The sequence below is a fragment of the Diadema antillarum genome, unplaced genomic scaffold (assembly GCF_040938485.1).
Source record: "Diadema antillarum isolate AM-2024a unplaced genomic scaffold, OU_Dant_1.0 scf00000180, whole genome shotgun sequence".
In the NCBI taxonomy this organism is placed as follows: Eukaryota; Metazoa; Echinodermata; class Echinoidea; order Diadematoida; family Diadematidae; genus Diadema; species Diadema antillarum.
The window spans coordinates 2,058,795-2,072,723 of record NW_027271069.1 but is presented as its reverse complement, the minus strand read 5'-3'; positions in this window follow the sequence as shown (position 1 = coordinate 2,072,723).

Here is a 13,929-nt window from a genome sequence, read left to right as displayed (position 1 = left end):
GACAGTGATACCTTTGTTGATTATCGAAAAAATGATAAGCCCTCCCCTCTCAAGTGTTTTTGTTTCTTCTTGATAAGTAGGAAAGGACATGGAATTCAGTGACATGGTATAGTCATCACCATCATTACATTTAATGTATGGGTCGCATGGAAGTTAATTTTGATGCCCACATGTATAACCTCTGGCATTCTTACCATTTACATTTTTACCTGTGTATTTCTTTTAATTTAACCTCTGACATCTTAACACTAAACCAGTTAACATAATCATTTTTTTTTTGAAAAAGCTTCACGATCATGTAGGTCATGATCATCTATACAGGTTGCTGATGTGGTGGAATATAACATTCTTTTGACCGCCAGGGAGTTACATTATCCCAAAGGAAAACAATCACAACCAGGACGAATATGACATTTACGATTCTCGTGAACAGTAGCCTGTGACGATCCGTTGACAAATCACATCCTAGTAATTTTAAAAACCATCGAATATACTCTTATATGCCTATGAACATATTATTTCTGCTTTGATTTATGGTTGAAATTGACTGATTTTAAGTCAGAGACTGAGATTATTTGACTTAAAGTATAACATCTCCTATATATGTGACATAAAGTCGCCCACACTGAATTTGCGTGAGGACTGAAAATAAGTGAAATGGGTCAACCTAGCCGAACTTGACTTTTTCATATTTTCTGAAAGAGTGGGTCTTCTTTTACATTATGCTAAAATTTGGTATCATAAAACGGGCAGGAAAGTGTGTTTTTTTAGCAGTTTATCTCCAACATTTTTGGTAGAATAGTGTGATTAGGTGTGTCTTTAGAATCCCTTTTTCATTTCTGAAAAAACCTTGTCCACACTCTTCATTTTCAACTCTAATAACTTTTGAAAGGATAATGCTACTGCTTTGAAAGTTGGCATTAATTATGGACAGAGTGTGTTAATGAGGCATGCCTAATTTCACTTTAATTTGATAATCCCTTCATTGTTGTTACTCTGGTGGTTTACTTCCTGTTTTTTTTGTCCCATTCATCGCACAGCCAGCACGGTTTGGTAAAGATTAAGCGCTTGAATAGACACTGTACTTCAGAGCCTCTTTTCTCAGTTCACACTTTTCCTGAGTTAGTGCTTTCTTTCCAATATTTAGATAGGTTAGGAGAGTCCATTTGATTTGAGTGATACATCATTTTAAAGCTTAAAGTCTGCTCTTTCAGAATATGGTCTTAACTAAAAATTCATGTCTGGCGACTTTTTGTTTGTTTTGAGGTGCAGGGTCACATTTATTGTTCACATGACAATTTTTGCATATTACTGCCTTATCAAAATGTTATTGCGTATAAATTTCCTAGCATAGTTTCCATGCCATAGTAGCTCATAGTATACTGAGTTAACTTTTTTTTTCCAGAAACAAACTTAGTTTCTAACGCTAGCCTGTAAGTTCTTAATGTGTGCAGATACCCTTGCATCCTCATAATTTGCACAAGTTTATAATCCGTTTGATGTAAAAAGCCTCTTACTCACTTGCCTACAAAATACAATGAAAATCAGAATTCACACTTTCACTGTGGTAGTGTTTTTTTAATGATTTTCTAACCATGACCTCAGTTGTGTACTGTTTGCAAGGGAAAAACAGTCCTTCTGTAAGCAATGTTGTTCCGATTTGCATCTGTTCATATGTAGACCCTACTCTTAGATTTGCATAATCATATTTAAAGAGTGTCACTATCGATTGCTATTTTTCCCACCCTGCAAAGCATTTATGCAATGAGGGAAAATTTATAGCAAAAATTATTTCAAAGATCAATATGTTTCGAAATTTCACGTCTGGTGTACTCATTTACATAATTTATGCATAAAATGCCTAAGTTAATTAAATAATATGGAAACAATTTAAGCAACTGAAAAGTGTTGTTGTGAGAATATTGTCTTATTCCATCAGCTTTTTGGATATTAAATTCAAAGCGATTTAAGACATGTCACATTGTACTTATTTACATAATTTATGCAAAAAAATGCCTAAGTTAATTAAATAATATGGAAACAATTTAAGCAACTGAAAAGTGTTGTTATGAGAATATTGTCTTATTCTATTATCTCTTTGGATATTAAGTTCAAAGCGATTTAAGCCATGTCACATTAAGGCTTTTTGTTTGTTCTGATTATCTATAGATGTGTAGGTATTGATATGCATATTATGCAAATAACAGGTTGTTTGCATAGAGAAGTTTGTCTCTTCAGATGAATCATTTACTTTTGACCCAAGGAACATCCATCCCAGGTTCAAACTTTGTACTACAAGACCCAGTGCTTAATAGTTTAGAAATTCTCTCAAAAATGCAGATTTTTGCACAATAACTTGCGTAATTATGCAAATTTTATGTTTATTTATATAGGTATGAAACCAGTTTTCGCAGGAATTGTTTCCACATACTCTATAGAATACTTCTACCAAATTAGGCATTTCTGCTGGATGCACATATATTTTTAAATAATTTTTATATGTATTTCTTCATAAATTATACAAATTAAGGCTTATTTGCATAGATACAGATTGTCTCTTTAGATGAACATTTTTCAATTGCCCTAGGGAACATCTGTGCCAAGTAGGACATTTGTACTTAAAAATGCAGCGTTTACCCTCTTAGCAAGTCTACTATACCTATTTTCAGGCATTTTCAGGCATTTTAGGCATCTTCGAGCAGTTATATTACAATGTAAACTTCCCGATTTACAGAGCTACCAAGTCTCACCCATTGTGAGTGAGACTCAAGCATTTAGGGTCTGTCTCACAATCTCACGCATGGCACCCATTTTTCTCACGCATCGGGAGCATAGCTTAAAGGATTAAAGTGAGAGTTGCAATTGAAGGCATATTTCCCTTTTGTCTTTCAAAACAAATAAAAAACATTCACTTAAGTATGCACCAGCTTGCACTATTAAGAGCTAAAAATTGAAAAAGCTCCCTATCGTGGGAGGGCGTACACCCCCCTCCCACACCCTCCCCTTTCTCAGTCGCTTCGCTCCCTCGCTCACACACATGCGCGCGCGCCGAGATGCTAAGTCATGAAAATCTCACTCATAAAGTGTTTGAACTTGACATCTATGGATTTACTGTAACAAAATCCACTCGGCGTCAGGTCGAACCCTACACCACTACACTCAACTACAACCACATGCTTGCACACAACCCCATGCACAATCAGGTACGCCGCCCGCTCACACAGTCGCAGCGACCGTCCTCGTTTTTACGTGCTAACGTATTGTTTTGTGCACTGTGTGTGAAACCGACACACAGCGACGTCCTTGAATGTCTTCTCTTTGTGGTCGACGGGAATGTTTACATGTAAAGTGAATGACGAAACCCGGAAGAAGGAAAATACCAAATGATATTGCCCGCTGACCTCGACGATCCTGCAAAATACCAACTGCAATTGCCTCGCAAAACTACCTTGTATGGGTAATAATTAAAAAGAGTTAAATGTTAAAAGAAACGGGGATCTCTTATTCGACGAAATATGACAAAGGTCCCTAACTATGAAGGAGATTGCAACATTCCAAAATAGCAGAAACGTATCTGTAGGACGGTGCCGAACGGCCCTAGCCATACATTGTACTTGACAGCCAGGAACACCACTCAGGCATTTGGCAAAAGCCGTAGAGATCATGCGAGGAGTCATCAGGGATAGCCTTGCCCGTTTGAAGCGGGATTGCTGGTTGGTTGATTAGCCATCGTTACTACGAAATCTGTCGCTCAGGCGAAGTCACCGCTTACGTTGTGTCTTGCTGTAGAGTCCTCTACAACTATGCGCAATGCAGCGAAGTCTCAACTATCTTAAAGGGATTATACAGTACTGGTGGAGATGAGAATTTGGCTTTTATTTTTTTGTGAGAAACCAAGAAACCACTTATGAGATAGTACAGAGCATACCATTTTAAGAGGAATCCAAAGTTTGTTAGATAAAAAATGGTTTTGCAATCGCTGAGACATCCAATAACAATGTAAGACAAAGCGATCCTAATAAAAGGTGGGTCCCATTTTTTATTAGGAATGCTCTTTTTTTTATATATCTCAGCCATTCTAAAACCGATTTTCATCAAATAAATGTTGAATCCCTCTTGGAATTACATGCTATTTCATATTTCATGAGAGGTTTCTCATTATCTCACCAAAATATTAGACACCTGAAGTTAGTCTCAACCAAAACTATGCGCTCCCTTTAAAGGAATGGTACAGTATTGGTGGAGATGAGAATTTCACTTTTAACTTTTTGGGAGATACCAAGAAAACACTTATGATATAGTACAGAGCATACCATTTTAAGAGGACTTTAAAGTTTATTTGAGGGAAATCGGGTTAGGAATGACTGAAACATCCGGAAACAAAGTAAAAGAAAGAGATCATAATAAAGTTTGGGTCCGACTCTTTATTAGGATCGCCCTTTTTTGGATTTCTCAGCCATTTCAAAACCAATTTTCATCAAATAATCGTTGAATTCCTTATAGAATTACATGCTCTTTCATATTCCATAAGAGGTTTCTAATTATCTCACCAATAAATGTTAGAAACCTGAAAGTAGGTCTCAACCAAAACTGTAGGACCCCTTTAACACTCAGATAACTTTTAACCAATCTATAGACGCAAATTGTCCCGACCATTAGTTTATGACCACACGTAAAGCGGCAAGAAAGTCTTATCTATTATATACAAGTCACTTAATCCCTTATCAGTGTTTCACAGTATACCTCAATATTGATCATCTGCAAATATGCATATCTACTCCGTTATGTCAACGAAGGGTTTTCGTACACACGACACGCTCGCTCACATACCTATATTTAAAGATAATTGCATTTTAGAATTCTGAGTGACGTAATGCCCATCTCCGCCGCCTTTTTGTACCGGTTCTCTTGTTAGTAAGTATTGTGAAACCATCAAAATGAATGGGGAAGAAGGTGATGTTTTAACCAGGCTTCACGGATTCTCATAACGTGACTGCCAAACTTGATTTTAATTACGAACGTAATTGATCACAGTTTTGTTTTTTAACCCGTTCCAACAAAACAAATATTCTCATCTAAACCGCTTCTCCCTTGCTGACCAATATTCTGAATAAATGATTGTCATTGGTCATGAGCATTCAAACAAATTTCGTCCGCTTTAATGTCCTGGATCCTCCAGGCATGGGGGGGGGGGGGTCCATCATGCACGAAATGCAGTAGTAGGGGAGGAGTCACAAAAGGACAGCGCCCCAATACAGGAGTATCCAACCAAGGTGCGATGACAGTTGAACATACGGTACCTACTATGTTTCCCCACGCAGCTCTTTTTTTTCGCCAACAGGCTTTATTTCTTGTCTTCCTTCTACACCACCCGATGTTTTATTTCTGTTTTCTTCCATTTTGTATTTCTATTTTTTATACTTGTAAAGAATGAATTTGATTTTAGATGGTGGAATTACATCGTCTTCCAAGTGGTATCTAGTGGGCAGGTCTCACTTGCATCAAAATCAAGTAACAGCTCGGGCGATTGTGAGTTTAAATAAGTAATAATACAAGGGATATAACCTCCTTTCCTATATGAGGCATGCACCGATATGTATACATAATCTGTGCATGGGGTATAATTAGACAACACAGCCATTGCATTACTCATATCATTCATACTATTCAACCAGCATGGATATTGCGGAAAACTTCCATGATAATAGGCATTACATAAACTTCTCATGAATTATATCAGTTCTTTATCTAGTCAGCTGGACTTACTTGTAATGTGGAGTAGCGACGTTTCACGCCCTCTCCGGGACGCTTCATCAGGCCGACTGATCTTTGGCGGCATTAATGGTTGTTGACCCGTAACAGGGTCGGGGAATTTTGGAAAGCGCCGAGGAATCTTCCGAACTATCGGATTATAGGCTCTGGCTAGGTTGTGTCGCAGGCACCCTCCTCGGTTTGCGGATGGCTCCTCCCTTTTTACGTAGATAGATTCTTTGACTCCCCTCTCGAACCACCGTGCCTCGCGATCTAAGATGACCACGTCCTTGTTGTCAAAGGTGTGGTTATACTGCTATTCAGATGGGAGTATACGGCAGAGTCTCCACAGCCAGACGAGCTAGCTCGTCTGTGCTGGTAAATGCGTTTGGCTAAGGTCTGCTCTGACTCTCCTATGTACAGCTCTTCACACCCGCCATCCTTGCATTGGATAGCATAGACCACATTGTTTTGATGGTCCTTTGGAGTCTTATCCTTAGGATGGACTATCTTCTGTCTCAATACAGGAGTATGGTCAACCAATGCCAGGATGACGAGTGTGAAGAGCTGTACATAGGAGAGACAAAGCAGACCTTAGCCAAAGGTATGCAGCAGCACAGACGAGCTAGCTCGTCTGGATGTGGAGACTCTGCCATTTCCCATCGCATCTTGGTGGTTCGAGAGGGGAGTCACAGAGTCTATCTACGTAAAGAGGGAGGAGCCATCCCTGAATCGAGGAGGGGACCTGCGACACAACCTAGACAGAGCCTACAACCCGGCAGTTCGGAAGATTCTTCGGCGCTTTCCGAAATTCCCCGACCCTGTTACGGGTCAACAACCAATTGCCGCCAAAGATCAATTGGCCTGATGAGGCGTCCCGGGGAGGACGTAAAACGTCACTACTCCAAATTACAAGTAAGTCCAATTGACTAGATTTACTGATATAGTTCATGAGATACTAATACCTGGATGAATGCGAACATTCACAGACATTAAAACAGATTTGATTATAGATAGGATGATGGAATTACATCGTTGTCCAAAAGGTATCTAGTTGGCAGGTCTCATTTGCATCAAAGTCAAGTATCAGCTCGGGCGTTCGTGAGTTTAAATAAGTAATTATATCAGGGTTGTAACTTTCTTTCCTATTTGTGGCATGTACGAATAATATATCCTTTGTGCATGGGGTATATTAGACAACAGCCATTTCATTACTCATACCATTCATACTATTCAACCTACATGAACATTGCTGAAAACGTCCATGATTATAGACATTACATACACTTCTCATGAACTATATCTGTTAATCTATTCAACTGGACTTACTTGTAATTTGGGGTAGCGACGTTTCACGTCCTCTCCGGGACGCTTCATCTGGCCGACTGATCTTTGGCGGCATTAATAGTTGTTGACCCGTAACAGGGTCGGGTTAAGCGCCGAGGAATCTTCCGAACTGTCGGGTTGTAGGCTCCGGCTAGGTTGTGTCGCAGGCCCCGTCCTCGAATAAGGGATGGCTCCTCCCTTTTTATGTAGATAGACTCTTTGACTCCCCTGTCGAACCACCGTGCCTCGCGAGCTAAGATGACCTCGTCCTTGTTGTCAAAGGTGTGGTTACTGCTGTTCAGATCGGAGTATACGGCAGAGTCTCCACAGCCAGACGAGCTAGCTAGTCTGTGCTGGTACATACGTTTGGCTAAGGTCTGCTTTGTTTCTCCTATGTATACGGCTCTTCACACACGTCATCCTTGCATTGAATAGCACAGACCACGTTGTTTAGTTGGTCCTTTGCAGTCTTATCCCGAGGATGGACTGTCTCAATGTGTTGGTAGGCTTGAAAGAGACAGGAATATGGTCTCTGCTATCCACTGGAAGGATGACGGGTGTGAAGAGCTGTACATAGGAGAGACAACGCAGACCTTAGCCAAACGTGTGTACCAGCACAGACAAGCTAGCTCGTCTGGATGTAGAGACTCTGCCGTATACTCCCATCTCGCATCCTATCACGGTGGTTCGAGAGGGGAGTCAAAGAGTCTATCTACGTAAAAAGGGAGGAGCCATCCTCGGCGCTTTCCGAAATTCCACGCCCTGTTACGTGTCAACAACCAATTGCGCTCAGCCACCAAAGATCAGTCTGCCTGATGAAACGTCCCGGAGAGCACGTGAAACGTCGCTATTTCCAAATTACTGAGTACAAGTAAGTCAAGTTGACTAGATTTACTAACATAGTTCATGAGATACTTTACCTGGATGACTTCGAACATTCACAGACATTACATAAACTAATTAGCACGGAACTCTGTTCTGTATCTTCAAAGAAGAGAGAGAGAAAAAAAAGCACGTGTATGGTTGACTGGTATTAAAATGGTAAGATGCTTGGATTGTTTCCAAGAAAAATATTTCTATAATACTTATGCAAGCACTACAGTTTCGTTCAGACTGTAATCCCTAACTCGAGGATATAGCTATCTTCGAGGATAACCTGTGATCCCTTGCTTATGTTACGACACGTATTCAAACGAAGAAGCTTATCCTCGAAGACAGCTATATCCTTTGGGATAAGCTACTCCGAGCGAATCCCATTCGATGATAAAACCACAGAACCGAAGTTTCGCGACGACCCCATTACTAACAAGGGTACTGTGAAACATGATATATTCGCGGCGTGAAATTTTCGCGAATTGGAGCCGACGGCCTTTTTTGCGGGATGTAATTTTCGAGAATAGCAACTAGCATTTAATGCATATAGTGTAGACGAGAACTTTCGCGTACATTTCAGTTTTTGCGAATGTTGGCGCTCGCAAAATTCGCGAAATTGAAATGCACGCGAACATTCCTCGTTTTATAGCATATTACAATTGTATGTTTCGACTCCATCGACGTGCGCACGCGTAGAGTATTACGTTGACCCGGATGCAGAAGAAAATGCGGGAATGAGGACTGAGTACATGAGGAAGTCATGCTTATCTACAAGTTCAATGATTATCTTGCCCACATGATGGTGAAATACGAGTGGGACAGCCCCCTTCCTCCCTCCCCCCCCCCCTCCCTCCCCGCGCGGCTCGTTGATAGAGTGCTAACCCTGGGATATCTCGCGGATAGCTATCTTGCAGTTAACTTCAAGTTAGCTTACCTACGAGTCCGTCTACACGGTTCTTAACTACGAGATATCCTTGAAGATAAAATTTTCCAAATGTCAAAATCCCTTGACAAATATGCACGCAACAACAAGAAATGCACCAAGAGCACACGGAAATACTGGAATGGCTGTTTTTCCCCCTTTGGAGTAAATTTATTACATTTGAGTGACTAAGTACGCAGGGATATACACAGTAGAAAAGTCAGCTGAACGGGTACATGTTCAACCTAAAATGAAGAGACACTTAAGATGATAGGTTTCCCTGCATCACAAAAACCGTCAAAAAGTCGCCAGGCACGGATGTTTGGTTAAAGGCAGATTCTGAAAGAGCAGACTCTATAAGCTTTAAAATGATATATAACTCAATTCATATGGACTCTCCTAACCTATCTTAATATTGGAAAGAAAGCACACACTGGAAAAGTGTGAACTGACAAAAGAGGCTCTGAAGTACAAGGTCTATTCTTTATACCGAGACGTGCTAGCTGTGCGATAAATGGGCCAAAAAAAAAAAGGATGTAGACCACCGTATAGAGACAATTATAGGGAGCTTTAGATTTTGACGCGCGGACGTTTGAGACGACGAGTGCGTTGGACGTTCTCCTCTCCCCTGCGTCGCGTTGAAAAGTAGCTTTAGATTACGCTGGGACGCAACGTATAAAAAATAAAATGGCGCCCCAATATGATCGGTGTATGAAGTAGTTCTTTACGTTGGAACTGTGCGGACGTAAATATAGCCCAGTACCTGTAATGAAAAACTCAGGCGACGCACGCTAAAAATAGATCGACTTGACGCGCTTCTGCTCATGCGCAGAACATGTTTTTTCCCCTCTGAACGTCCGCGCGTCAAAATCTAAAGCTCCCTATTGAAGAGATTATCGGATCAACCTTAAATTGAGCATGCGCTGTTAACACATTCTGTAAAAAATTAGTGCGCGACTTTTGTTGGTTTTGTGATGCACGGTCACATAGAGTGTATTAATATGTTGTATTTACGGAGTGTAGAATATTGACAGCGGGTTTGCATTTGGCTACTGAAATATCTGCAGACCAGAAAGAGAAGTGTGAAGTCAATGAGGTTACAAATAAGAATTGCATTGATGCACTTGGTACTACAGACATTCAAAAGTGCACGCTTGGCAGGCATATGAAAGGAACAAAGTTTTTGAACCTTAAATTTGGTATTTCAACAATATCATGATACCTTCTAAGAACGAGAAAACAAGAAGATGTTGAACAAAATGTGCATAAACCAAGACTTACAATATTAAAGTAAGAATAAATGTCTCAATCTTTAAGCACAGAACCAGAAACACAATTAACATGACAACGTAATTAACCATTTCTTTAACTGATTTCGATTCAAATAATTTGTGGCTACCCCCTCCTTATATTTAAACGTAATGACGAACAGACTATGATTTTTGTTTCTTTTGTCAACCAATGCCTGTTGTTAGCAGCAACAGAAGAGAGAAATGTTTATCATTTTGATTATACAAATTCAGATCACTGATTCCTGATACAATGTGCCCAATGTCTTTACTTTTGCTGAAAAATGCAGCAAAAAGGGAATATTGAATTAAAATCATTGAAGTTAGTGTCGTATAGTTACCGGACGTTCAAGATGGTGACAACATTAACAAACTGTTTGGTACATAAAGACTGCAAGTTTTTCTTAGATTACTTCATTCTTCATTATTACGAAGTGCGATACCAAATACATGTATTATGTACAGTCGTAACTTTGTGAATGAAGAAATGCTCAAACTCTAACAGCTTAAGTGAAGAAATACAATAAATTGGTACATGTCTATATCAAAATATAAAGAAACTAGCCTCTATATTTCTTTTAATTTTGGATCGGCAATTAAATTTCTGCCATGGTTCATTAGGCCCACACATCAAGTCAGCTTTCAAGAATACAAACATTCCTTACTTTGATGACATAAGTCAACACTCTTAAACTTAACCCGTTCCATACTGAATTCTGAAATTCCCATAGACTTGATACACAGGTCACCAGGTTCCCGAATGGAACGGGTTAAAATAGCAAGCCATCCATCTATCAATATTCAGCGTAGAGGTATCAATCGGTAATTGCTCGGCGAGTATGTATCTTGTTCTAATAATAGTAATTATTACTAAGTGCGATGCCAACTACATGTATTATGTACAGTCGTAACTTTGTGAATGAAGAAATGCTCAAACTCTAATAGCTTAAGTGAAGAAATACAGTAGGTACATGTCTATATCAAAATATAAAGAAACTACATTCTATCTTTTTTTTTTTCATTTTGGATCGGCAATTAAATTTCTGCCATGGTTCATTGGGCCCATGCATCAAGTCAGCTTTCAAGAATACGAGCATTCCTTACTTTGATGACATAAATCAACACTCTCATACTTAAAATAGCAAGCCATTCATCTATAAATATCCAGCGCAGAGATATCGAGCGGTAATTGCTCGGCGAGTATGTATTTTGTTCTAATAACAGTAATTCGTCTCTATTTTGAGATTTGATAAGTCATAGAGGTCACACTGTTCCAAGACTGTCGGAACACTAAGTGCTATATGTGGAGAGTACATAGGAATGAGTCACCATTATCAATGCAATGTGTAAACAAATCTTGTACGTGTATAAACACTTCACTTATATCACTTCTCTGCAAGAATATTGCGACAAATGGAATCAGCATCAAAGGAATCATACTAATGATTCTTCTAGCTATTATAAAGCTAAAGGAAATATTACATGTACACAGAGAAACGCTAGTGCAGTCTATGAAATTTGCAAACTCCAGCAAACTCCTTGTTCAGTGACAATAATTATGATGTCGTTACAATACCTACAATATATTTTAATAAAATTAATTTGATAACATGTTCATACATGTCTGTTGAAGAAGCTCTTCAGTTTGGTAAGCAAAAGTAGGATTTTCCTTTCTTGAGGAGCTTAACCGTTGAGTAAAAGTTTCACACTCATTTCGCTGGGAAGTAAATATCATGTCTGCAAAATTCTTGTCATTATTTGTGTATACTACGACTTATCTTTAATCAAAATCTATTTCAAGAGGTCAATTTTGATATTTCATCCATCAGGGAAAGATCTACATAACGTTTGACCCAGGACGGTCTAGGCAGAAATCTGCAGTCGATGACGATACATTTCGTCGTAGAATGGCATCGCCTGCTCTGCGAGCTCTACCACGTCTTCGGTGAGCTGCTCCTTCGCAGGAACAGGTGGCGCTTTGATGAACTCGGAACTTTCCATAGATGGACCCACGAGAATCTTGTTGCGGTACAAAGTGTCAGACGGCCACTTCCAGGCAGTAGCTACTTCCGGCGAGGGGTCCCATTTCAGCAAAGATTCGGAGTAAGGGAAACCCATGGACTCGCAATATTTGGATACCACCTGATGGGGATGGTCGAGGAGGTCGGCAGCGTCGATCACCATAGGGGACGGATCGATGTTCTCCTTCACGTACTTCCACATGTTATAATGGTTTTCGAAGAGGTCTTCGATGTAGTAGTCATGGACGTAAAGGCGCAAGTCATATACATCCTCGCTTTTGTGAGATTCATCCTTCAGGATGTTGCTGGCAGACAACTGCCTAAACGACGCTTTCCGGAAGGAGTTAAAGACCAGGAGAGGATGTCGAAGTAGAAAGGAGTGCTTGTAGCCAGTTGGGAGATACTTCCTGGCGTCGTCGACTTTCATCGACACGCTCTCATCCTTCACGAATACGTACATGCTGTCGGATTCCTCCAGGTTCCTTTTCACGTTTGCATACCTGATGATGAAGCAAATTGCTGAAACTATAGTCTGCGCTCACTAGTAAAAAAGTTCATGATTCTCTTCATATTATAACAGTTTAATCAAAAAAGAGCAACAATGTTCACAGGAAAAATCCTGTCATTATAGCGGCACGTCATAATTAGGAAAGGTTAGAAGTATGGCTTCTTGCAAGCATCCTTAACCTAATCGAGATATAGATCTTCATCTCCATAATGAATAATCAAAAATGAACGCGGTAACTTAGTCGTTCCAAAGCTATGCATTTTGCTCACTAAGACACGAATTGATTAAAATTCATATTTCAGCTTTAGTGTTTGACATTATCTTCTATCAGCTAAAATTGCACTGGCTTTGCATTGGCGGCCTATACAGAAACAACAACGAAAGATTGAAGGAAGTGAAATACCGACAATATACATGAGTATGAAGTCAGAACAAAGTCAACAACAACCATAATCTACCCCCCCTCTCTCTCATAATATATTATATATATATATATATATGTGTGTGTGTGTGTGTGTGTGTGTGTTTGCTCCGAAGTATACTGAAATCCTTGGCCAATTAACAATGTTTTATCGTACTTTTTTATCGGTGAATTTCTTCTCTCTCTCTCTCTTTTCTTTTTTTTTAACTTACGGTAGTCTTTCTGTAGGGAAGTAGCAATTGAAAATCTTCTCGAGATTCTCAGACGCCACTTTGAATTCCTTCTCGTGACCCTCGTAGCACCAAGGTAGTTCGGTGATACCTGCTTTCTTCATTTCTTCCCTGGCAAAGTGCGAGAAGCCGAAAGGCTCTATCCATACTTGGCAGTCGGAAACACCACTCAGGCATTTAGCAAAAGCCGTGGATATCATGCGAGGAGTCATCCACAGGATAGCCTTGCCCGTGGTAGCGGGATTGCTGGTTGGTTGATTAGCCATCGTTACTACGAAATCGGTCGCTCAGGCAAAATCACCGCTTACGTTGTATCTCGCTGCAAAGTCTTCTACTGCTATGCGCAATGCAACGAAGTCTCGAATATCTTAAACACTCAGTAAGACCCCTATTATCAACCTTTAGACCCAAAATGTCACAACCATTAGTTTATGACCACACGTAAAGCAGAAAGGGAGTCTTCTTACAAGTCACGTATTTCGCATGAAGTCTCAAAGTGGAAAGTCTGCAAATATGCATGTCTGTTCCATTACGTCAACAAAATGTTCCCGTACACACAACATACTCACACACATATCTAAAAATCGT